The sequence below is a fragment of the Pteropus medius genome, unplaced genomic scaffold (genome assembly GCF_902729225.1).
Source record: "Pteropus medius unplaced genomic scaffold, Ma_sr-lr_union100, whole genome shotgun sequence".
Classification (NCBI taxonomy): Eukaryota; Metazoa; Chordata; class Mammalia; order Chiroptera; family Pteropodidae; genus Pteropus; species Pteropus medius.
In genome coordinates, this window is record NW_024347788.1 from 4079778 (window position 1) to 4107212 (window position 27435).

At 31.4% G+C, this 27435-nt stretch overlaps 1 pseudogene; it reads left to right on the forward strand.

The window, feature by feature from the left end:
• The first annotated feature begins 21661 nt into the window (after positions 1 to 21661).
• On the forward strand, positions 21662 to 21779 carry LOC120614535 (uncharacterized; annotated as a pseudogene).
• Positions 21780 to 27435: the final 5656 nt, after the last annotated feature.

Consider the following 27435-nt stretch of genomic DNA (forward strand, 5'->3'; position numbering starts at 1 on the left):
TTTTTTCCTCAAAGCAATTCAAATTGCAACTTTCTCTGTTTCAATCATATGAATTCCTTTTATTAATGTTCTTCTCTTTATATTTATTTCAACATAAAACACAGCATGTACTATATAATGCAAAGATTTAAGGATATAATTATAGCAGTGTTCTGAAGGTTTCAGTAAAACTAAAAAAATGTATTGTTTCACAAATTAAAATATAGCTTAAAGATAAAACTCATTTTTTACAAAGAAAATTGTAGTTTTAGGAGATGAAATAGGCTATGCATTCCATTGATTATTAAATTCAGATAGTATATATATATGAATATATATTTATTTTAATATATTTATCTTATCAGATTTTTGAGCTATAATTTGCATAAGATAAAACTCACCCAGTCAATTTTAGAACATTTCATCGACACTTTACCTATACCTCCTCTCCCCACATCCACCACCTCACAGAATGTACACATTTATTATTTAAATGCAGAAACGGAAATCATCCATCCAGGCCTTCCCTGTTTCACCCACATATATTATATTACATTGTAACCTACCAGATGTTACTTTGGGCATATTCTGAACTATAAAAAATAGTATTGTCTTATACAGTGGGTTAAAACTTAAAAAAAAAAAATAGAAAATAATCTTAACACTACTAAATAATACTCAAATTATTTCTTACAGAAGCACTTTAGAAATTAATTTTGATTCTTTGTCTCAATTGGTCTATGTCTCTTATTTAGCTTTTTTTCTCATAGTCCATGATTTTCCTCAAAATCTGCATTGGATTAGAGCTGAAGACCTACAAATAATGTATGTTTTCACTCTGCCCTATGATAAAGGGCAAAAGTTATATAATCACATCAATTAATTAAATATTCAAGGTAATTTAACAAATTTGATAGTATATGGAAATTATAACAAATGTGGTAGTAATGAGAGTCATATTTCCATGATTAATTCTATAATAAATTCCAAAGGAATTAATAACTATTATGACATTATTTTAAAGTTCCATTTTTATATAATATAAAGATGGAAATTATTAGAAATTTTACTATATTTTATGTCAAAATGTTATAGTTAGCTGAAAATCAGTGTTCTTTCCTTTTTTAGCACATCTTATTATATTAATAATTTAAATCATTTTTTATTTATGTGAATAAAAATGGAATACTTAATCTGTTAACATTCACAGTTAATGTAGGTGTAAATTACAAAGCATTTTTTATTTTTTTCTCTAATTTCTTTTGAGTTATAATTGTGGTATTCTACTTTCTTTGCAGATCTCATTGTCTTCAAGCATTTGTACATCATGATTTTGAAGAAAGGTTTAGAGAGAAACTAAGAATATTCTTTCCTTTATTCATTAATTCATTCAGCAAATATTTATTGAACTCATACTTCTCTGGGCCAATAACTAAGAAAGATACAAAATATTTTGACAGAGTCTCTTCTTTAGCGAGCTAGCAATCTCTTTTGGTTAAAAATTTAAAAAAAAATCACCACAAGAAATATTGTGTTATCTTTTCTATTGGGTGACCCTACTTTCAAGTTTGCTGGCGATGGTCCTGATTTATGTCACTTCCTTGCTGTCCATCTCATTAGCACCCCTTTCACACTCCTAAATGTACTGTTTTGTAGGGTCAATCACATGTTCTCACTACGCAATCCACACTCAATGCCTGAATCAAGGAGGTTATATTTGACAGTCATATAAAATGTAAAGAAAAATCAGTCCACAGTTTAAGTTTCCTGACAGTTGTGCATGTATGATCCTATTTGCCCAGAGGTCTCCCATCCCACAAATATATGACCAGGTAAACAAGTTTTATCACTAATATTAATTATTATTATTATTATCATTATAGATCTTTACCCTAGATATCTAGACAGGGCAGCTTTTCTTTATGACTACCTTGACCTCAGACACTGAACAATTGTTTTGCATTGAACAACTAGAGGGAGAGCTACATCCTATTTTGAATATTCTCACATATGAGTTGGGATAACATTCTGGAATCTAGACTATCAATCCAAGGAGAATGAGTTCTTTCCCACTATTCAGAAATTCTTGGTTTTATTTCCCGGGAATATGAATCCCTTTGATATTAATGTTATTCTAGATTGAAACAAACCTATCTAATAAACTTTGTACACTGTGGATCAGGACTGGTGCTTTATCATTACCGTTATTCCTTTCAAAACTGAGATTGCTGAGCTAGTTATATGCACAATTATACTTTCTGTAGTTTGTGTCATCATGCCAGATATTGAGGTCTCAAAATGCAACTCATCTAAAGCCTTCTTAAATTTTAATGAGAAAAACCTTTTTCCCTTATCTCTACATCTAAGTATTTTATTGTTTTTGATGCCATTATAAATAGGATAATTTTCTTTATTTTTTCAAATGTTTCCTTGTTACGTGTAGACGTGCAAGTGAATTCTATTCCTCGATTTTGTGTCCTGCAACTTGCCTGAAATCAAATATTAGTTCTAAGTTTTTTGGTTGAGTCTTCAAGATTTTCTGTATGTAAAAGTATACCATCTGCGAATAACAATTTTCTTTCTTTCTTTCCAATTCAGATGCCTTTTATTTCTTTGTCCCACTTAATTACTCTAAGCTAGGACTTCTAGTAGTGTGTTGAATAAGAACAGTAGGAATGTTCATCGTTGTCTTGCTCTTGATCTTAGAAGAAAAGTTTTCAAATTTTCAGCATTAGTATGATGTTAGTTGTGGGCTTATCACATACACCCTTTATTATATTGAGATATGTTCCCTCCATATCCAATGTGTTGAGAGTTTTTATCATGAAACAGTGTTGTATTTTGTCAAATGTACTTCATCTACTGTGATGTCATATAATTTTTATATTTCATTCTATTAATATGTTATATCACATTCATTGATTTGTGTATGTTGAAAGACCTTACATCTCAGAGATCAACCCCACTCGATTATGGAGTATAGTCTTTTTAAGAAAACAAGGCAACAGTACAGGTTTGAGCATTTACTATCAGTGCTTAAATGTATTTGCTTTGTTGAGGTGGACTGTATTTTCTCCATGTGTATAACAGAAATCATAATATCCTCCTGACATATTTGGAGTTGGCTTATGAAGTTTTCAATTAGAGACCCACATGAAAGCACAATATGAATTATATAATACTATACTAACTAAAGTCATCTTTATTACAAATAAACTGATTTTTAAAGATAAAAGTGGTAAATGTAAAAGAATCAAAATTCTTTTAGACTAGCTTTCATTTTAGGAGCTCAAATTTTTTTTTCAAAAATAGGTTATTTATTAATAGGAATGAAAATAATTGGTCTCTTTTAACTCTAAGGAAATTATCACACAACATCAATTGAAGTGATGGCTTATAGGCGAGTAGAACTAGATTTAATTAAACTTAAGTTAAAATCATGTCACTATAGTTAACAAGTCAACTAATGTTTTATCATGAGCTTTTCTTATTTTTTTATCTAGTCCCAAAAAGAAAATAAACATTAATAAGGACATTATTTAGATAATACTGTTCTGTCCAGTAATATGGAAAATGAATAAAATAACTATATGATTAGAATCTTGCACTTTATCAAATGGAGCATATCTAATAATCATAACAATTACTTAATGAAGCTGCAATTATATTTGCATTATCATACTAAAATAAATTTTTTTTCGGGAAAACAGTTTTGCATTTTACTTTACTGAATGCTGAGCATAGTCTAATAGCAAACTACATTGAGGCATTAAGTAAATGCAAGCATTAACAGAACCAGCATCAAATAGAGATTAAACTGAATCGTGAAGAGAATTTCTAAACACGTTAATTATACAATACTAAATTTTTAGATTGAGACTTAAAGGTATTTAGAATTTTTTATGCTATTGAATTATATGATAATGAACAATGACAAGTGATTAATAATCTTGAGTACTACTTCTCAAACAAAATTCTTAAATTATTCTATTATAAAAAATTGCAAAAGAAAGTTCATATTCAAAAGAATTCATGATATTTTGTCAATATTTTGAAGATCTTTTTCTAAGAAACCGATGACTATTATATATATACAATAAGATCCATAAGAAGGAGTCAATAAATGACTATATTCCCAATATATAATGAGTCCAGTTACCCAACAACTGACCAAAATTATACCCATAAGAGAGAAAAAGATAATCAACAAGTACCAATATACTTACTTCTCATGCAACACAAAGCATTCAGTGAATATTCTTGACACTTATTTAACAAATATGTACTCGTTCAAAACATTTTAATACATGAACCATTCTTAAAATATTTCATTCTACTAAATTCTATGAAAGAGACTGTTATGACAAAGAATATCTATATAATTTCATAAGATTAATCTAAACTGAGTTCTTAGTTTACATACATTCTAATGATATAATACAGCCAGTGTCTGTATTGATCTTGTATAAGTTCCAAGGATATGTAAAAGTGCAAAATTATGTAAATATAAGCCAATTTTTTTAAGAAAATGTGACTTATTTACTAAAGAATGCAATTGAAAATCAAGTTTGTTTGTTTGTTTTTTCTATCTTACCAACAGACCTTGACTTTGGTTCTAGACAATTATGTTTTGCTCTGTCTCAGGATTCTAAAAGAATCAAAGAGACCTGGAGAACTTTTTGAATCTATTTCTTATATACCCGATATTTTTTTCCTCACCTCTCGAGCTAAGTTTTGGTGAAACAATCTTGGAATACTCAATTAGAATCAAATATTACCACTGACAAATCACTTTGGAATTCTACCTCTGTATAGCTAAAAGAAATAATCACAACATCTCAGAATCTAGAAGACACCCATAGCATAGTTTGTATTAAATTGCACTCCTACTAGATAAAGCTTTTAAAATAGCAGAAAATGGAGCATACACAGATGTGGCATCTCCTTTTCTTTCTGCAAATTTACATTGGTCCTTCCTTACACCATCTAGAGATCTGATAATCTGATCTTGGATAGAAAACACTTAAGCTAGCCATATCCTTGCTTTTATTGAGAATAATTTAGTCATGTCTAGCTATGGGGAAAAATGAGCTAAATGCACCAAAAATTCTACATAAATATTGAGAAGCAAAGCTTCAGATAATAACAACTTCTATTATTAATAGTATTAATTAACAAATAACTAAATAGCTAATAGTTGTTTATGGTTTGTTTGAAGTCAGGAATGCATATACTTTTTTTCATTTAATCCTCACAGTAACTGTATAGTTATTGTCATTCAAAATTTCTATAAAGAGAACAAATCTTAGCATTGCCAGTATGAGAACTCAACTGTTTGATTATATAGCCCGTAATCATGAGCTGGGAGGTTCTGATAAGCACTAGCTAACAGAGGGTAGACTCATATATTTAGATTTTCATATATCATTTCCATATATATCACCACAATATCTACTGGAATTTCATTAATATTCCAAGAACTTACAATATCTTAAGAGACCATCAGTCAAAATACTGTTATAGGAACTGATACTGAAACCAAGAATAAGTCACAAGAAAATAATTTCAATGCATGAATAGGACGAATAGGGAAAGATTCTCTTTGTTGTTGTTTTTTTTTGGGGGGGGGATTGAAGGTTTTTTTTTGTTTTTTTGTTTTTTTGTTTTTTTAATAATTCTGGCTGGGAATGAGATTAGAGAGCAGTAGTTATAACTCTGAACTGAAAATAGAGTTACTCAGAAATATGTAGAAATGATTAGAACTCTGGATTTTTTTTTCCTGTAGGAAAGAATATGTGATTCAAAAGAATATTTTAAGTCATGGTATCCTGCACATTCTTAAAATACATCGAATTTATAATGATTACATTGGGATATAAGTCTATCTTTTGGTATTTAGATTTTAGGCTAAAAAATAAATCCATAAATATATAGCAGAAAAAAGCTTGATCTCTGCATAGTATGAATGTTACTTCTTATAAAATACATTGGATGGGATTCTTTAAAAATATATATTATCCCCAAAGCTATTCAAAAAGTATAAAGCACAATAATTCTTTCATGGATAATTCCCCAAATTTTTCTCACAATATTTTAGCTCAATCATATTTTGTCAAGTTACAAACTAATTATTTTTCTACAAGTAATTTAAGAATTTATAAGAAAACATTATATCTGTTACTGAAATCAAAAGAGATAATTCATAGCAAAAGGGTAGCATTATAAATCATTTTTAGGATAAATAATTCTTTTATATTTCACTAAAAAGAAGATAATGAAAACCCACCCATTACAAATAAATAATAAATAAATTAAATTTATATTGCTCAAGATTTATCCACATTAAAGTAAAGCAGAATGCTTCACATTTAACAATGATAAAAATTCATTTTAAACCATGATCTTTGATCATTCTTATATATGTAAAAAAGCAGAACAATTTACCAATCACAAGAATTTTTGATCTTTACTACTTGAGTGTTCAAAATGAAAGATCATAAAATATATGAAACAATCTAAAGCTGACCACCTTGCCATTTTTCAGAACTATCATATTAACATTTTTCAGTTATATAGGTATATGCAATTAATACGAAGTTATCTTCTATGTATATACCATTACGCTGAGTTATCTTTGCTACTGTCTTAGAGGTTAATAGAGGAGAAACTGTCTTTTTTGGTGAGGATGTCTACTCCTCACTTCCACACTGACTGTACAATGCTGATTTTTAAAACAGTTTGTGAAAGATTAGTGTCATTTCTTCTTTAAATATTTAGTACAACTTAACAATTTAGCTTGAACTTTTCTTGTGAGGGGCATTTTAATTATTCGGTCTCTGCTTTTTATATGTCTATTCAGATTTTTTAATTCTTTTTGAGTCAGTTTCAATTACTTATGTCTTCTAAAATATGCCCATTTTAATCTTGGTTATCTAATTAATTAGTATAACAATTATTCATAGTATTATTTTATAATCCATCTTATTTGATTAAAATTAGTGATATCTCTTTTATTCCTTATTTTAGTCATTTGAGTCTTTTTTTTTTTCCCTTGGCCAGTCTAGGTACAGGTTCATTATATTTTCTTTTAACTTTCAAATTTTGGTTCCATTGATTTTCTCTATTATTTTTTGATTGTCTATTCAGCTTATCTCTGATCTAATATTTTTTATTTCCTTCCTTCTGCTGGCTTTTCATTTACTTTGCTCTTCTTTTTCCAGTGTCCAAAGTTCAAAAGTTAGGTTACTGATTTTAGATTTTCCGTATTTTTTAGATAGGTGTAGAAAAGCTATAAAGTTTTTTCTAACCCTTGCTTTCATTATATCTCATAAATTTTGCATGACAAATTTTCATTTTCATTCATCTCAAAGAAATTTCTAATCTTTCTTGTGATTTCTTCAACTCATTGGTTATTTACAAGTGTGTTTAATTTTCACACATTTATGAGTTTTCCAAATATTCTTCTGTTATTGATTTCTAATTTCCTTCAATTTGTGTCAGATGATATATTATTCTTGTCATACAAATTATGTTTTTATACATTCTGCACCCATCAACACAGACTTATATTTGCTTTATGCAGGTGCCATTTTAATCAGATAGCAAAAATATACACTTATAATCTGTTTTATATTTACCTCCATAGTTGTCTTTTCTAGTGTTCTTTATTTCTTCATAAGGATTTCACTTATTTCTAGAGTTATTTATTTTTAGCTTGAAGGACCCTTTTTAGTATTACTTATGGAACAGGTAAGTTAGCGGCATCAGAGTTTTTGCTTACCTGTGAAGGACCATTTTTCTGGGTATAGAATTCTTGGTTAACCATCTTTCCTTTCAGACTTTGAATATGTCATCTCACTAACCCAAGGTCTCTGTGGTTTCTGATGAAAACTCAGCTATTCATCTTACTAAAAATAGCTAGTACATGATGCTTCATTTTATTCTTGGTTTCCCTCTAGGTTCTCTACATCTCTGGCTTTTGACAGTTTGATGACACATATAGGCATAGATCTCTTTGATCTTATTCTATTTAAAGTTAATTAAGCTTTTGTTCAATTTTAGTGAGCTTTAGCTATTATTTCTTCAAAAATTATTTCTGAGGCTTTCTCTCTCAATCTTCTTCTGATATTTCTATTATACGTATGTTAGTATGCCTGACAGTGTCTCACAGGTTTCTGAGAATCTGTTCACATTTCTTCATTCTTTATTATTTTTGTTATTTAGAAAGCATAATTCCAATTTATCTATCTTCATGTTTGCTAATTCATTCTTCTGCCTGCTCAGATCTGCAGCTGATCCTCTCTAGTGAAATTTTAATTTCATTATCGTAATATTTTGCTCAAGATTTTTTCTTTTTAAAAGTTTCTTTCTCTTTATTGATATTATTTACTTGATGCATCATCATTGTCAGATTTTCCTTTTTTTTTGGACATAATATTCTTTATATTTTGTCCAAAAAAAAAGGAAAATCCTATTGCAATCGCTGTGCATATATATATTAATATATATATATATTAATAATAGTCAATTAGAGTCTTTTCGTAACAGAGTTTCTCCAGTGATGGATTTTGTGAACTCCTTTATTTCTGTTTATCTTCCCTACTTCAATTTTTACTTTTTTGTCTCATAATGTATTGTTGAAAAGTGGGCAATTTAAATAATATAATATGGCAACTCTATAAATCAGAACCAACAACAATAGAGCTGTTTTTTGTTGTTGTTTGTTGCTGTTGCTGCTTCTGCTTGTTTATTTAGTGACTTTCTTGAACTAATTCTGCAAAGTCTCTATTCTTTGATTCATCTTCAGAGTTCTGAAAAGTTGATTTTTATAATTTTTTTCCAGGGTTCTCATTTCTTTCATGGATAAATAAATTTTCAGACATCCTTAGGCATTTTGAAGTATTTCTCTCAGCACACCTGTTTGATTCAGCAGAGACCCTTTAGATGATCTAAGTAATTGAAGAATATACAAAAGCCATTCATTCAAACTCAGAGTACCATGGTGGACTTGATTTGATAATAGGATGCTATTCGTATCCTGAAAGCAAATTTCTCCACAAGTGTGCTTTTAAAATATTTTGACCAGAAATAGAACATGATTAATATCATTCCATGTGACCAAGATAATTGAGAATTTACTCTAGAAGAGAAGTAGGAGGCAGACCACTCATATCTGAGGAGTTCTGTGAATGGCAAACCCCAGTGTGTGATATTTCAAGCCTGCCTGTAGGCACTTACAAAGTTTTGCCTGGGAGGCCTCATGGTAAGAAGTTGTCCCCACATCAGACCTAGTGTATAGCCAGTGCATTGCAGTTGTCTGAAGAGAGCTACAGTCAAGAACTACGTATTCTGCCTTCAGACTAGCCGTTGTTATATGCATATCTGCATTTTTATCCCCTGGCACCACCACAGAATATCCCCATTGTGAATCTCAGGGTCTCGCTTTTTCCCAACAATATCTTAAATTTCACATAATAAATTTTGTGAGATTAGTAACTCCATTGATATTGCAATTCTGCAAAAATTATAATTATAATTTGTGTCTAATTCTCATCAAACTTGACCTGGACCTATAGTAAATAAATGATGCTTTTAAGGCCACCTTAGAAGGACCTTAGTTTCTTATCACAATTTGAGCCAAGAAATTAAAAATCCAAGCTTTTCATTTTTTATTATATCAGCACTCTAGGGCACTCAAAGAAGCCATCCCATCTCATAATCCTTATAATTATCATTATTTCCATAACAGCTGAGTGAGCAGCGAGTTGGTCTCCCCAGGGCAATTTGATTTATAAGCACTTAATTACAGTCAACCACAGGTGATAATTTGATTAACAGAGATGCCTCTGCATGCTGAGGGTTCCTAACATCCCATTTCCCATTGTTAAGATGTTTAAACCCATTTCAAAATTTCCTGTTGAATGCTTGTTTTCTGAGCTTACTCCTGAAAATAATTAGTTTATTGGTCAGGCTCCTGTCTGAAGATAAGTCAGACCAGTATTTCTGACAGTGAAAATTTAAAGAAATAAATTCTTAAACACGTATTAGAAGATTGAAAAAGCAAAAAAAAAAAAAAAAAAATGAGGTTATACAGAAGTGGACAGTATGAAACTTGCCACCACACTTAGAACTGAGAGAACAAAGGTAAGATGTTGAGAAGAATGATACTAAGCAGTGTGGAAGAATTGTCCCTATAGAGCTTCGATCGACTCCAATCTCTACATAAACAGTTGATACTAGAAAATTGCTGGTAATTCAGGATTTTGGAGAAAGAGATCAGATAGCTGAGAAAAGATATTTTTTAACGGTTGCTAGAGTGTCATAAATTCCAAAACGAACTATCATGGAATTAGAACTTACATAATCAGGTAGGAAATGCCAGCCTGCTGAGGCATTAACCGGAAATGAATTGAAGGTGCATCAACACTCTTCTCCCAAGTGATAAGGAGTAGTCTTTCTAGTGAGCAAAACTATCCTCAATATACTTGGTTATCCACTCTATATGGAGACTTTGCCTCACATGTGGGATAGTCAACAATTCTTTGGAAGTGGCAAATGCCTGCAGAAGTTTTTTCTCAGTCCTGACAGAGAAAAAGACTGGAAGTTTAATGACAAGGAGTTCTGAGGATAAAGTTGTAGATAGATTTACAGATCCAAATAATTAAGACATTTGTGTCTCTCAGGTTAATTTATACTAGAGATGATCCATCAAAATGACGCTTCTCGACAGCTACGTCATTATGTGAATATCATTCAGTCTTTCTCTAGGCAACCCAGTGTGTGCATATCCCATGACAAGAAAATCCATGGTAACAGGGATGAAGTTATATCCCTGATGACATGGACTACTTCTCCATAGATTCTCTACCTATTGCAATCGCTGTGCATGCAATTTTCCACAAACACAGATGGACACTGAGACTTTATCACCACCGCTTGGGAATACCAGCCAGTTACCCTTTCCATCTGAAGAAATTCATACATATTCCATATATAAATTAGTTTTCTTACCCAAAGTGCCTCAACCAACACAATCATCTGAAGACTTACTGAGACTCTTTTCCATTTTATATATATGCAATGTTGTGGGGGTAACACCAAAGAATCTATCTTATGAGCAAGAGACTAACATAGTTGGCTCATAAACTTTATAATTATTGATTTTGTCATATACTACACCATTTAACAGAAACTAGCCTGATGGCATTTAAGAACAATCTATCCAAGATTCAGCTTAGATTCCAGCTAAAGGACCCCTAACATGCAGGATTGGGAAATGTCCTCCAGGGTATGATAAAGCATGCCTACCAGCTAGAATATATGGACCCAGGAAAAATTGGGTAAACGTAGGAGAAGCACCTCTCATCATCCCTCTCATTGAACCACCTGAACATGTAAACTTCTAGTCCACAAATCTCAGTTGCTTCCTAATTAGAGATCCTGGGTCTAAGAGGAGATTATTTCCTTCAAGGGAATAGGTGAGTAAAGTTTTATTGTATATGAAACTATGACTGCCATCTCTCCACTTTAGTATATTCCAGTCAGGAAAAGGCAATAAAAAAAAAAAATTACTCTTCTTGAGGTAGCAATCATAATTACTAGGAGACCTTAGAGTTGCAGCCACGTGAGATTTGATGGCGGCAGGAGAAATATGATTCTCAGAAGTTTCACAGAGGTCTCTCTTAGTACCTAGTTGCATAGTGATATCTATATAAGGGCAATTGCATCAACCACTGCCCAAGGCAGCTACAGGATCAGACTCCTCAAGGATGACATTCGGTTAACACCCGCAGGCAAACAAACCCAATCAACAAATAGATGAAGGGAAATTACAGTGATTGGTCAAAAAGAAAAAGAATAAATATCAGTTAAAGCCTCTGGAGCAACTTCAACAGAAACTAGTTTTACCAAAATGTGTACCTTGAGCATTTTAGGAGATACTATGTTCCATACTCTTGAAGAGAACTTCAAATGATTCAACTAGTCACTGAGGGGAGAATATGAGGGTTTCTTCACACAAACACCCACAAAAGTGAAGGTGTAAAATTGCAGTATGGCATTTGGATATAATGGGAGTGTGTGAGTGGCCATTTGTGATACAAGGGAAGTGTGTTAAATATACTTTATGAACCTCTCAGATTCACTTGAATTCATTAGTTTCTTAAGCTCTAACCTCCTTATTGTCACTTCCTTGGGAGCTGGTATCTCATCAAGCAGTGTCACTTGCTCTCTTGTCCTGTCTCAAGACAAGTGCTGGAATTCAATTATTTTCATTTTACCTACCAAGGCAGGACTCATAATACCACTAATAAATAATTTAAATATGGAGACATACATTTACAATTAATTCAAGTATTTAGATTGAATATGTTAGATAATTTTACTATGAAACAACAAATATTAATAAAAATGTAAATTAACATAAATCTAATATTTTATATATGACAATTTTAATCTGTATTAAATTGTTTAATGCATTAGCACTAATCACAATAAACAAAATAATCCATAAGAACTAGTATTTAGCTAATTAAATTCCACTTGAGTCCTGAGATTCCAAGTAAAATAAAATTCATTTTTTTCCTCTCAGAAGTTTCAAAAAATACCTTGCTCCTATACAGGTCACAATTGAGTGTGAGCATCAGCTTACAACTGAAAAAGTACAGTAGCATAATAATAATCTATTATAATGTTAGAATTAATCCAACATTTAGAATTTATAAGAAATTATAATCCTGCACTACACTCATAAAAATTTAGATATTTCTATCAAAGTTTTCATTATTTAAAAATATAATTAAAATAAAATTTCAGATTTGTGCAAGTACATCTCTATGGTGATGAACTTGAGCATCAGGTGCATACCGATTTGCATCCCTTCAGTGTTTGGCCTTTGGGGCCAAATGTGTATTTAGTATATCTCTATTGTTCTGTCCTTAATAAGCAAAAGATATATATTTATAAGATTAATTAATTAATTAGAAAAGAGTCCAAATATTATGTTTGCTGTGTTCTAATTCTACTTTTCATTGCTGATTTGGGCCTTATAAATTATAAAATAGTAGGAATTACTTGCTACAACTCTACTGTTCCTGTTTCAAAATTATAGCAACGAATTCTAAAGAGCTTCCATCTTTTTCCTATAAATAATTTCTCCAAGTGTTAAAGTAAGACATGTAAACAAAATTTTCTAATGCAAATAAAAAAACACAAAAAACTCTGATACCTCATTTTGGGGGGTCTAAGACTGTTAACATATACTGACACTGACTTTGCAATGATTTTTGTAGCTGAAAATCTTCTGCCAAATTCAGACGTCACTGTGATGGTCCATGTAAACTGGAGTCTAGACTTCTCGTTGATCTCTCTTGGGATCCCTAAATCTTAGACTGAAATTCATAAACCTTAAAAAGAGTAACTCTTTAGAACCCAATTGCAAATTTAAAGCAAGGCAGAGGAAAATCAGAAAGCAAATAACACCGTTTGAAAAAGAAAATCCTTGGCTAGCCATTATCTCTCCTCAGCAAGAACCATAAACCAATCATGTGTCAGAGTTAGGTGCCTGGGAGAACTGAAACTTAGTATATCATATTGATTGTTTTAATCTGCTAGAAACTTTCCATACCGAGGGGAGCATTCATTCAATGCAGTCTCTCACATACGCTCAAAAACCACACTAAATTTAAAAGTTGCACTGTGGCTAATAACACAGTTTTAGTTCATCCAAATAAATGCATTTGTTATATCAAAGGTATTAGCCCTTATGGGGATATAATTTTACATTTTTCTCATACATATGTACCTCTAAATGCCCACTGAGATATTCATTCTTAACATGAAAAAAATATGAGAAAAATAATTGTGCATGGTGTGAAGTAGTTAGTTTGGAAGATAGGGTAAACTAAGAGAAGGCACTCGGCATTTTCAGAACACAAAATGCCCTTGCTTGCTTATCCACAGAATAAAAACACCAAAAAAAAAAAAAGAAAGAAAGAAAGAAAGAAAAAAAAACTCTTTCTAGTCAGAAACATGATTTTAATCTCTTTTTGTTCGCTGTCTATGAAGTGAATAATATATTTCATATTTTTAATAAAGTTTTTAAAAAACTGATGTCACAAAGTATAGTTAGCAGTTTGGAAAACAAGACTTTTTTTTTTAAATTATGGATTTATCCCCTTATCATTTTACTCAGATTCATGTTCTATATAAAAATACTCTTGATTCATCTTGAAAGCACAGGTACATTCAAAGAGTAATTAGCTTATTCTGACATTTTACAGTAAAACTGTTACTAATATTCAAAATAATATACATAATAACACATTTTGAGTGCTGTGATCCTAGCTCTATTCTAATTCATTTAACTCATTTAAAACTCAAAACACCTTAAAACAGATTTTTAAAACTTTCATTTGGAAACAAGCTGTATAATATCCTCAAGGTCACAATCATTCAATCAAATTTTTTTCATTATTATTAGAAATTTTCTGTGTCTGGAGATTACAGTTATCTAGTTTCTTCTATGGACTACTCAAAAACAGAAATAATATTATCTTTATGTGTTTTCCTAGAAAAGTAGATGCTCAGTACTCATGAATCTTTATCTTATATTTTCAGAGAGAGATAGAACAAACTCCTTCTTTGCAAATGTATTTATGTTTGTAAAATGTCTTATGTTAGTGTATTCTGAATCAAAACATTATTTGTGAAAATTATACATTCTAACTACATTGATTATGATCACGCTAGCATCAAATAGATCTAATTTTTTTGCTTCCTATCCAAAATAAAACAATCTTCTTTAGCTTAAGACACAGTTTAAAGAAAACATTAAAATGTTCACTTAAATCTGTGATGGAGAAATATGAGGGGGAGACCCAGAAAATGCTTTGAGCCAAAGTGAGGTGATTAAGATGGCTATTATCTGGATGTCTGAGATTTTGAATTCAGATAACCAGGCATGCATAACCTGCTATCTTGTAAATCTCCAATTGCAGCAGTAATGCTCTGTGCTCATTTATCTGAACTCAAAATCAGACCCCTGAAATGGAATCTTTATACATGCTGGAATATCTCCAGCATTGAAAAGTACTGATGGTTTTCTCCCCCACCCCAGCCCCCCACAATAAAGCTTGGAGTTGTAATTCTGAGGCCTTAGGGCTAGAAAAATAAGAAGAGAAAAAGGGAAGACTGTTTCTAGAACATCTGCGATGGATGTATTTTTATATTTCATCACAATAAATGTAAAGTTTTTTTTTTCTCAAAAACCTGACATTTTATCCAGACTTCAATCAAGCTTGAAGTAATGTATTTTCCTTCTTAGTGTTGAACATTACTCAAAGTTTCTTTAGAGATTAACTAAATTACCTCTATCTCTAAACAAAACAGAATATATTTCTCTCAAGAGAAAAAAATAAACTGTATGTATGCTTCAGACCAAAGTGGAAGTTTCCACCTCTGCTAGCATTATCTCATTATCTGTGTTTATGGTCTTCTAGTCCAGGGATATTGTCATTCTTTGAGGATCTCTTTTGACTGTGATAGGTTTTGGACTTTTTTTTTTTTTAAGTATAGTAAGTACTTAGAGATTCTTCCTAGACCAAAGAGAATGAAATTTGGGGGATGTTGGTGACACTTCCCCAAGGTGACCCTTTCTCCTTCTCATTCTCTTTCTACTTTTTCAAAATCCTAGTTATGGAACATTTGATAAAACATATCTGACAGCGATGCAAGGAGACTCGACTGGGTCCTCAAGTGCAGATATGTAATTAAAGTACCCTTCGGGACAGGGGAGTCCGATTTCCTCCGTCACAGACTGGGAAGTTCACAGCTGTCTCCCTATGGCTCTCACTGCTTTACTGCAAAGTGCTTACGCTCAACCTAAAGCCACCCAGTATAGAGAGCGGTCGTCAATCTCATGCGAGGGTTGATTAGGGAGATTATTTAAAAGTGCAAAACAGAGGCTTTTTGTACAAACATCCTTAGAAGTCGACAGGCATTTGCATTCTTATAACATTCTCTGGATTATTCTGCTGCGTTGTGAAGGCCAGGTCACAACGAGTTTGAGCTTCGGTTTTCTGTACAATGGTGATAACGCTCGCTATCCCGTTTTACAACGATCATGTGAGAATCAAGTGATGTATGTGAAAATGCATCTAGTGTACTGAATAATCGCAACATGTTCTCTACAACGAGGCAAGGTGTTCTCTACAACGAGGCAAGGTATTCTCACGCTTTTTAGCATAGTCATATGCTTCGAGGTCAGTACTCCGTTCGGTCAGTTCCAGAGAAAATGTATTTAATACATTTAATACATATTTTAGTCTCCCCTTTATAGTAAAATCAAGGCTATTTTACAGAAGCAATGAAAAGATTTCTCTATTTTACCTAAATTCGCCAAGCAAGCAAATGAATATTAAAAAAACAAGCCCCCAAATTACCCAAAAGAGATCTGATGATCCTTCAGTCGCATTGATACAATCTATTACTACATTTACATCATGAGACAGGGTGCTTCAGGCACCTAGAGCTTCTTAAACAATTGTGCAATTAAACCCTATGCCAACTGCTCATGGGAAACTTTAAAATATTCTTATTACAAGCTCTTTAAAAAGGCTCCACAATGAAGTAAATCAATATTATAGAAATTCAGGTAGAAAGAATAGATGAAAATGAGGGATTTCCATTTTGGTACATTGTATTTAATAAGGCAGTTAAGCCTATAAAATAGATATGGCAAATTAGTTCCAACTGGTTCATCCAAATTCTGAAGTGAGAGCAAATCCAAGTATCTGATAATGACATGAGAAAACACAGTGAGGACATCTTACTGCAGAGGCAACAAGCAGTTGCCGAAGCTTCCTAGTTATGCCCTTTTAAAGAACACAGATTTTTTTTGTTCAAAAAAGTTCAGCTCATTAAGCACAGTGAAAAGAACTGTGATAATGATCTAATGGCATTACTTTCCATGGAATAGGTTTTGAGGCTCTCTCTCTCTCTCTTTCTCTCTTTAAGCACTTCTATCTTTAAGACGGGAAGGAAAAGGTAATACTTTTTTTATATTATAATTTCTCAGCAGTCAATACTATAGAAAATTCAAATTGAGCCCAACACAGAGAGATAGGAGAGTTTCAAGAAAATATTTTATTTAAAGCAATTATGGAAAGAAATATTTTCATTCTTGTTACATAATAGTATTTCTTTTTTCCCCCTAAAGTGGAGAGATATAATTCAGTAAGATTGGCTTAAGAGTAAATATTTTGGCAAATATTAGTCCGTGTTGCCACCATGATTGATTTTTTTCTCATTTTTGACTAGACCAACTACTCATGTAGAAGAATATTTTAGAAAACCAGAATATAAATTCATGTGAACATTTAAAATTTAAATTTTCTACAAAGAATTATCTTACAAGAAGTAGTGAGCATTAATTTGTTTTGTGACAGTCTACATCTTTTCTAAGTAGGTAATTGGAAGTTTAGCTCTCCACACTTTCCCTGCCATCCCCCACCTACTTTTTCCAAAACCATGAGCCCCTTCCTCAATCCATCACAAACCTACATTTTAATCATAAACTTTTTCCTTCCTCTCTGTTCACTGGATGCAGTATCACATATCACCAATTACTATGATAATAAGTAACGCCATCTTCATTTCTGAATCTGAGTATTGCAATTGTTTAAAATATATTTAAGTAATATTTTCAACATGTCACCACTATGTCTGATAAGAACAATGACCACAACAAACAATATTTTCTATGCTAGGCTCCTTTCTTAAGTGCTTAATGTGTGAATTAATTTAATCCTTACAACCAGGATGAAAGAGATTCAACTGATCTCCTTATTTCAGTATCTGTATTCAAACTCAGGCATTCTGATTTCACAGTCTAGGATCATACTACTTCCACCAGGACCCCTAACTACCTTAATCCACCTAAAACCTTCACCAAGAGCAACCAACATTAGAGAAAACTGTCACTGAAAGAATCTCTTAATCTGAACAAATTTCAAACCTGAATACTTGGTTTTATCCAGCGCAATAAATAAATCAGTTGAAATAAGCATATTGCTAGGCAGTTATTTATTATTTTAACAATTCTAAAATACTGTGAATTGTCCTGTAGAGGTCAGTGTAGCGAGATTTGTCTTTATATTGTTTCCAAACTTGATAGCTATTGTCTTTGGAAGAAAGGAGGTGAACTCTGCCTCATTCGCCTTTTTCAAATATTTGGTATAATGCTTGACATATACGGCAGGGAGAGAGAACTTTTTAAACTGAAAATTCAAAAAACAAACAAACAAACAAACAAAATGTAGAGAAGATTATGGGAGAGAGATATCCCCAAGATTATATATTACTAGGATGTCAGGAATTACTAACACTAAAATACAAGTTATTTCTAGCACTTTGGTACGTGTTTTCAATAAAATTGGTAGCTTCAAAATTTTCCTTTAAAGGTACCACATATGTGTCGTGATGTATAGAAAGGAGATTATACTTAGAGGGTGAATATCTAGTGTAAGGAACAGAGGCAATGACATATTAACATGCAGAGAAACTCAGTGGGGAGGCAGATCCTAGTATCTCAGACAAACTCCCCCCTTAAAACTTCAAATGATTTAGAAAAACTGTGGGATATTGAAAGTGTATGTAATGGAGGTATGAGCCATTTCTTCTTAAACCTCAGAAGTTAGAAAGATTTGCAAACATCACAGCTGGAACTATGGAGGTTAAATATACTATTAAGATCAATTATTTAAAATATGGAAATATGGAGAAAAGATTACTATGTGTCTTTCAAAGTCATTCTCGGACATTAAAATTTAAATTCCAAAAGACTTTTAGAAATGCAGAAGATAACACCAAGTGTGGTTTTATTGTTTTATAGGAAATTAAACAATTTAGTATCTAACTTAGAAATCTTATTTAAGCATTTTTCTTTTCTTTCACTGGTTATATAAACCAGTGTCTGTATTCTCCTTGGAACCAGCTTTATTATCTTACTGATTTTCTCATTAAAGAGATAAAGAAATCTTTGACACATGACAGATGTGAGAGTCGTGTTCTTAACTTTTTGCAAAGAATACTCTGACAACACATAAACTAATCCCCTAACAAATGTTATTAACAAATACAACATTGCAATGTTTCAACATTCACAGATGAACATTCAAAAAATTTTTCATTAGATTTCAGAGATGTCAGAAATAAAAGTAAATTGTCTTTTTCTCATTAAAGAAGAAAAGAAAAGAATAATTAATTGAGAAGAACCTCAGAAGTCTAGAGATGTCAGATTTTAGAGCACCAAACAAGAAATATAGGGGTACCCCAAGGTCAGGCCCACATCCTAACATTAAATCACTTAAATCACCTTTGCTCATGTGGAATGTGCTGTTACTTGTCCATCTCTGTTATGATTATTTCATACAAACCAAATGTTTACATCTCATTGTTAAAATGATAGAACAAACAAACACGTCCATTAGTAGCTGGGCTATTATCTATTATTATTATTATTAGCTATTATCTATTACTGGCTACATTGATTTGTTACTCTTTGAAAGACAGTGTTTAATAACATTAAGGACATAATCTTATATTTAAATCCTGTTGATGAGTACAAATTTTTAACTTTGCTTTCCGTCAGGATACTTTAAGTTTATATTTATAAATTTGACTATTGCCTTCTCAGTTCTCATGACTTCAAGTAATATACTAAAACATTGTTGTTTAAATATTTAATTTATGTTTATGTTTCTATAAAGATCATAACCTTTAGGACAATGCCTTTAAGCTTGAATTCTTGGTGTAATCAATGGTCTGTTTGTCATAAGTGATCCCTATTTACGTATGTTGTGTGCAAGATTCGAAGAAATAACCAAATCTGCTTTTCTCAAAAGATAAATTAGAGAGCAGAAAATGTCACGAAACTCTTATGAATTCATGGCCCACCTAAATATGATTTCCTGCATCATAGAATACTTCCTTCTAAGAACCAGACATAAATGATGCCTCTTCAACCATATTATATTTAATGTAAGTCAACAATCTTAGAGCAAATACAACTAGCAACTAATCTCATAACCATCCTGACACATTCCCTGTGACCAAATGACTGAGACTGACATTCAGACTTTAAGACAGCTCATGTCAACAATGATCTATCGGGGCCCTCATTGCTTTTAATTTTCTTTTTGTCATCTAATTTCTTCTATTCTGTTATCTAAAATGTATTTAAATGAAATCATATGTATAAAATTTACATGTGGTCTTTTTTTTTTTTTATTTAATTGAGGTGTCCTAGGACTAATCTTTGGAGAGGTTATATGAGGTATCTAAATTTAGAGAGCTGTTATGGGATTAAGATAGACTGGAACAAGGAAGCTTAATTACAAAGTCATCCACTTAACTATTTGCTAAAGGCCATTAGTTTGGTTGGCGACAATCTTATATGGAAAAAATAACACATATAAAATATATGTGAAATACAATATTAGGCAGCCTTCAGTTAATAATCACTAAGCCAGTCATTTTGACCAACATGTTGGTACTGATTTAGATGGAAGTACATTACTTGCCAACCCAGAAAACCTACATGAATTAGCTTTTATTGTGTAAGAGAAGTAGAATGAAAGGCACTTCTAAAACTTCATATTTCCTACCTAGAACAGCATATTTTCTTATGTGATTTAATTTCAAATCATCCTTGAAGTGATAAAAATAATGAGGAAAAATAAACAATTCTGTAAGAAAGTTCATAGCAAGGGATCACTAAGTATAAGTGCTAAATCATTATACAAAAGCTTACATTATAAAAGAACGTGTCATTCAAAGTAACCCTTAAAATAAAATAAACATAGATTCTTATACAAAATTCTAATTTTGATAACTAAAATTAATAGATTATAGAAATATATTAAATTAACATTAAAAATGGCAATAAGACAGGTCCCCAAAGTAAAATTTTCCCAAGGAATGAAGAAATAATCTAATTATTGACATGTACTTGTTTATAAACTATTATCCTGCATGCTAAATTATGAGGGTTAAACAATTTCTGCACCTGCTACAGTAAATGATCCCTATATTTTAGATAATTTTTGTTAGTTGTAATTTCACAACATTAAAATGTTTTAATAATATGGATATAAGCATATGGTCTAGAAAAATTATATACATGTATGATATATATGTTCATCTTTATTATTTGTAGAGCAACATATAATCTCAACCAACAGGATATAAGACAGAGTAGTGTTTCTTTTTTATTCATTAGGGATGTCGTGATTTGACATATTACTTTAAAGATGAATCAGCTTTTGTTCCACATTTATCACATCAAGGTGCATTTGAATAAAAGATGATATATCAAAAAAAATTGCTTCACACAGAAATTAAAGAATTCTAGAATGACAGAGAGTATGGATGCTATCTAGCAGAAGCCTCTTACTGACTCAGTTGCAATATGTAGCCTGATGAGATCATTCAACTATATACTATGAGAGCAATGACAGAATAAAAGAATTGCTACTTCTAAGTTCTATCAAAATTCAGTAGTTATTTATATATGTGGTATAAGGAAAGGTATTAATTAATAAAGATGAATATTAATGATACATTTAACATATATGTATGTATCTGCTAAAGGCCATCAGTTTTTTTCTATCTAAATGAAAATATAGTATACAGCCATGCCACCCTGAACAAACCCGATCCCATCTAATCTCAGAAGCTAAGCAGGGTCGGGCCTGTTAGTATCTGGATGGGAGACCACCTAGAGAGACTAGGTGCTATAGGCGTAAAAAAATAAAAAATAATTTTGAAGTTAGCTTTTTATGGTTTATCCCTCAATCAAGGGTATATAAAAGCAAACCAAATTTATAATCATCTTAAATATGGTTTTAGATTTCTATTGGGTACTAATAGAAATTTAGCAGATTGTTTCCTGAAAAGTTATTTATTAAGCAGAATCATTATGTTTTATGACAGATGCTTCTTGTTTTTGAAGCCCTGGTACCAAGAAAGTCCGGATTTCGGAACTAAGTAGCCAAAAATCAACCCAGGCTAAGAATACTTTAGCTGCATCTTTTCCTACCATGTATCCTATTAAAGCCACTGAGTCAGGTGATTTATTCTTTCATTTGTCCCATGCATTTATTCATGTAACCATCAGCCATTATTCAGTGCTTGTGATGGCCCTGACCTTGTTCCATACAATAAGATGTACAAGATTGCCTCTGGAATTCAACTTGCATTGTTGTCAGATGGATAAGTAAATATAGACAATGAATTAATTAAACATTTTTCAATATATGTACACAATAACACATTATTAGTATGTATCAAAGTATAAGGTGGCACTTGAGTTGATCCCTTTAGGAAAACAATAGACTTGAAATGCAACCATTTAAGCGAAGAAGATCATGATGGTTTCTGTGTAGGAATTGGTGAGTTGGTAAAGATCATATGCCAAAGTTTTCAAGAATCTAACCCTGTGTCGTGGTTGAAATAATGTTGCCAAAAGACATGAAATAAATAAAAAGAAGTTTAAGGAACTGGGAGATAGAATTGACGACCCAATATGTATGCCTAACATGAGTTTCTGAAGAAGTAAAACTTTTAAAGCGAGGACAGCAGTATACAAAGAAATTGTAGTAGGCAGAATGGTACTCCAAAGATGCCCCTATCTCAGTTCCTGAAACCTGCAACTTGGTTACCTTACCTGGCAAAGGGAACTTTGCAGATATAATTATTGGTACAGACCTCAAGACAGTGACACTTTCCTAGATTATCAGGGTGGTTATAGTATAATCACGCAAGTCCTTAAAAGCGGAGAACCTTTCCTGGCTGAGATCAGAGAGACGGAATGACTGACAGAAAATGTATTAGAGACGCATCACTACAAGGACTAGATCTGCTCTTGCTGGTTTTGAAGATGGAAGGAGGAGACCATAAACCAAGGAATCAGGTGCCTCTTGCAACTGGGAATAGCCTTGAGTTTATAATAAAAAAGAAAACGGGAATCTAGGTCTTTCATCATCAAGAGATCAAATTCTGCCAACAACCTAAATGAGCAAGGAAATGGATTTTCAAATCGAGCTTTGAGAAAGACAGGCGGAGATACAGATACCTTGATTTTATCCAATTATATGCATGTCTACCTTCTGACCTACGGAAATGTAAGATAACAAATTTGTGTTGCTTTAAGTCACTAAATTGGTGGTAATTTGTTACAGCAGCAATAAAATTTAATACAAAGTTAACACCTCAAAACCAAGGCAGAATGCAGGTAAGCAAATTATCATATGGCGCAAAGCTCTGAAGCAAGTATTCAATTGTGGAACCTCAAAGCAGGGCTCATTACTTTAATAAATTATACTATGGTAACCAAATCCATAAAGAACATACATTGCTCTCAGTTAACTAAAGAAACTTCCAAACATTATCTAAACTTACATCATAAATTAAAACATCAAAGGAGAAATAGTAAAAATTACACATTTTCTGGAAGAAAGTTGATAAAAATCCTAAATATTTACAATTAAAATGATATACTTAAAAACTAAGCCCATAAAAATGTGCAAGTATATAAAATACAAACACATATATTCTCAAAGATAACTCTTGGAAAAACTGAAATCAAAGTTACAATTACATAATGTTAATGATTTATTAGAAGTGTTACTGTTTGGCACATTTACTTAAAACTAAAAAGCCCAGCCTCCTCTCCTGTTTTGAAATGCAGAGAAAAATGTTATAAAATTGATGTTAAAAAAATTTTAATACATAGTTAGGTAAAACAAACCTGAATTCTACGAAAGCCAGAATTAAGAATTAAGGAAAATAATTAAGAAATTAAATGCGGAGCAGAATAAAATTTAGCTAAAACTGCAATTAGTACTTAGAGCTACAATTTTGAATTGTAATATCTATGAGGGATGGGGCTTTTGCTTTTGGGCTAACATAAAACAGGAAGTTTTTATAGTGCTTCTTTATGTCTAAAGCTAGTAACTTGGAATGTTAGATCTAAGAAAGCATCCACATGATTAAAAAAAACAAAACACAACACAACACTAGAAAACATCTGGTCAACTGTCTAAAAAATAACAATAAATTGTGCTATGTCCTAAATATATGAGTTAAATAAAGTCACCTTCATAGATGGCTATGAATTATGTACTAGCATAGTATTTCTGAAATAACCAGTGATGGAAAATAAAGTTAAAAATGGTCCCAGACCGGAGATATCCTTAAAACGTTCATTAAATACAATTTATACAAGTACTAAACACTGACATCTCTACAACTCAGTGCTCAATGAATTAATCTGTAGCTGTGCTCATTTTTCTAAAAATAGATTTTTTAGAGCAGTTTTAAGTTTGTGGCAAAATTAAATGGAAGGCATAGAGAGTTCTCATACACTTACTTTTACACACGCATAGGCTTCCTAACTACCAACGCCCTTCACCATATTGGTGCATTTCTGACACCTGATGAACCGACATTGACATCATTACCACCCAAAGTCCAGAGTTTACATTAGGGTTCACCCTAGGTGCTGTACATTTTGTGTGTTTTGAAAAAATGTACAAAGAAATGTATCTATTATTATAGTATCATACAGAATAAAAATCCTCTCTGTTACTCTAATTCATCCCTCCTTCTCCCACACCTTGGGCAATGATTCTTTTACCAGCTCAATATTTTTGCCTTTTCCAGAATGTCAAATAGTTGAAATCAAACAGCACTTTTAAAATGTTATTAAATTTATTGGGATGACATTGCTTAATAAAATTATATGTTTCTTTTCATTTTGGCTTATTTCACTTAGTATTATGCATTTACGATTCCTCCATGTCTTCATAGCCTGATAGCTTATTCCTTTTCTGTGTGAATAATATTCCATGTTTGGATGTACCATAGTTTATTCTGTCACTTTCTTCCAAGATTTTTGATTATAAACAATGCTGCTACAAAATCCACACATATGATTTTGTGTGAATACAAATTTTCAGCTTCTTTAGGTAAATACCGAGGAGTCCAATGCTGAATTATAGGACTATAATCTTTCATTTCCACCAGCAATGAATAAGAGTTTCTGTTGCTTCACATACACACCAACATTTGACATTGTAAGTGTTTTGTATTTGTGATTTCTAATAGGTATATTGTATCTCATTATTGTGTTAATGTGCAATTCCCTAAGGATATACAATACTGAGCATTTTTATATGCTTATGGGTCATCTGAGTATCTTCTCTGGAGAAGTGCTGTTCAGATCTTTTGCCCATTTTTTAAATTGGGTTATTTGTTTCTTTATGGCTGATATTGTAAGAGGCGACTTTTTAAAATTTCTCTGTTCTTTATTAATTGTGCAAAATTTGTTTAGTTTTTTTTTAATATCCTTTCATCTATAATTCTTGAGGTAATGCTAGTATTTGCTCTGCCTACTGAATTTAATGATCAATTGTATCATTATTGGGTTTGTAGATTATTAAGAAAATGGTATAGTGGTAATGAACATTATAAATTTAAAATTAAAAACAAAATATCAGTAATATTAGCACCTCTAAAAATTAAAATATTTATGTATAAATCTAACAAAATATGTATGTATATTAGGAAAAGTACAAAACTCTGATGAATAAAATTGAAGAAATATTAAATAATTGGAAAGATAACTCATGACCATGAATAGGAACTTTTTTAATATTGTTAAGATATTAACTAATTCCAACTTGATCTATGTATCTAAGGCAGTTCCAATCTTACTATAAAGCTACAATAATCAAAACAATGGTTAAAGAATAAGAAAAAAATAAAAAAAAAATTTCAAACTGTATGCAATTGTATTATAATAGCCAAATTAATAGCTTATTAAATCGTTGGTAGGAGAGAATTTTTCAAAAAAAGAGTGTTTACTGTGTTTTCAAATAGTTCACATTTCTGGCTAATGATCCACTTTTAATGGATAGAAGGTAAGGATTTTCTATGCCTATAAAGTTTGTTGAAATTAGGGTACAAAGTTAAAATTTTTTTCACACTGATTCATTTACAAAGTTCTGCAAGGAGATTGGAAGAAGACGAGGAGGACTGACCTGGAAGCACCTTTATTTTTCCTCTGTCTTTATCAGGTAGTACTTTAGACATCTTCAGTTCGATTTATTTGCTCTGGTTTCGGAATAACTTGCCATTGGAGAGATGGAAAAGTGTTTTCTGTTCTAATGGAGACATAATATTATCTTTTTTAATCATGGTAGCAAGTACAGTGTATATGAGTAACAAATAGGTCAATTAAGTTTAGCCTCTTCTTAAATTATGAGCAGAGAGATATTCAAAATATATAAAAATTATGGTTTGGAGTTCTGTATTTAGGGGAAAAGAAACCTTTTAGTATATAAAGAGTTGCATAGCAATTAACTTTCGAATGAAGTCTATTTACATTGTAAATTAGTAAATATATTATATTAGCTTTTATTTAGCAAATTTTATTTACAACATCGAAAATATTTTGCTAAAAAGAGAACATTAAAAATACTGGAATATTTTATTCATTCTTCTTGATCCTTTTTCCCTGGCAGCATAAACAATTGATAACAGAATGACTCTGTTCCACTGTCCCTTAAAAATTTATTGGTATTTTCTTTGTAGTATTTCTCTCTTCTGACTTTTTTCTCCTTTCATTTTATGGTGTAAGTTTCTGTCTTATGGTTTTTTATTTGAGCAAATATAAGGTCCTCTTTCTGTATTCCTACCTAGTCTATACTCTTTCAACTATGTTTTCATTTACATTGTTCTTTACCAAAAATAAAATTTCCTTTTCCCTAGAATACCATTCTTGCTCTAAAAATCACTAGTATTTACATTACATATTTTACATTATGTATTTACATAACCCCGATAATGCTTCTTTTTGGCTAAAATTCTCAAAAATGTGAATAATGGATAAAGTAATTTTAGTAAACATTTGTTTACTTTTCAAACCAAATATAAATGAGACTATATTGAGGTTTAGTAAAAATATGATTAATCTTTTTTCAAATTATTTTTCATTTTTATGATACTTAAAATTTTCTGATATCTCCAAGGAGTAGAAAAAAAAATACCAGCTTATTAAATAACTTTACTTCTTTACTGAGCATTTTATTGAAATAATCAAAGAAGCACTAATGAAAAAACTTCTTCAAGGAATCAAATCAGATCCTAATTGTGTAATGTTTATAGATTTGGAAAGTATAATATTAAGCTTAATACCTTGCATATTTGGAATAGTCATTTAAGTTTCAGAATGTCTGATGTAATAAAAGGTTCTAGATTCAGAAAGTGAAAGACCAAGCTTATACTTCTTGCTTTGCTGTTGCCTAGATGTTACTGTTTCTCTCTGGAAAATAGCTCTTGTTAAAAGATATATGCACATCCTGAATTATGCACACAAGTCTCTTAGGCCACTACAGA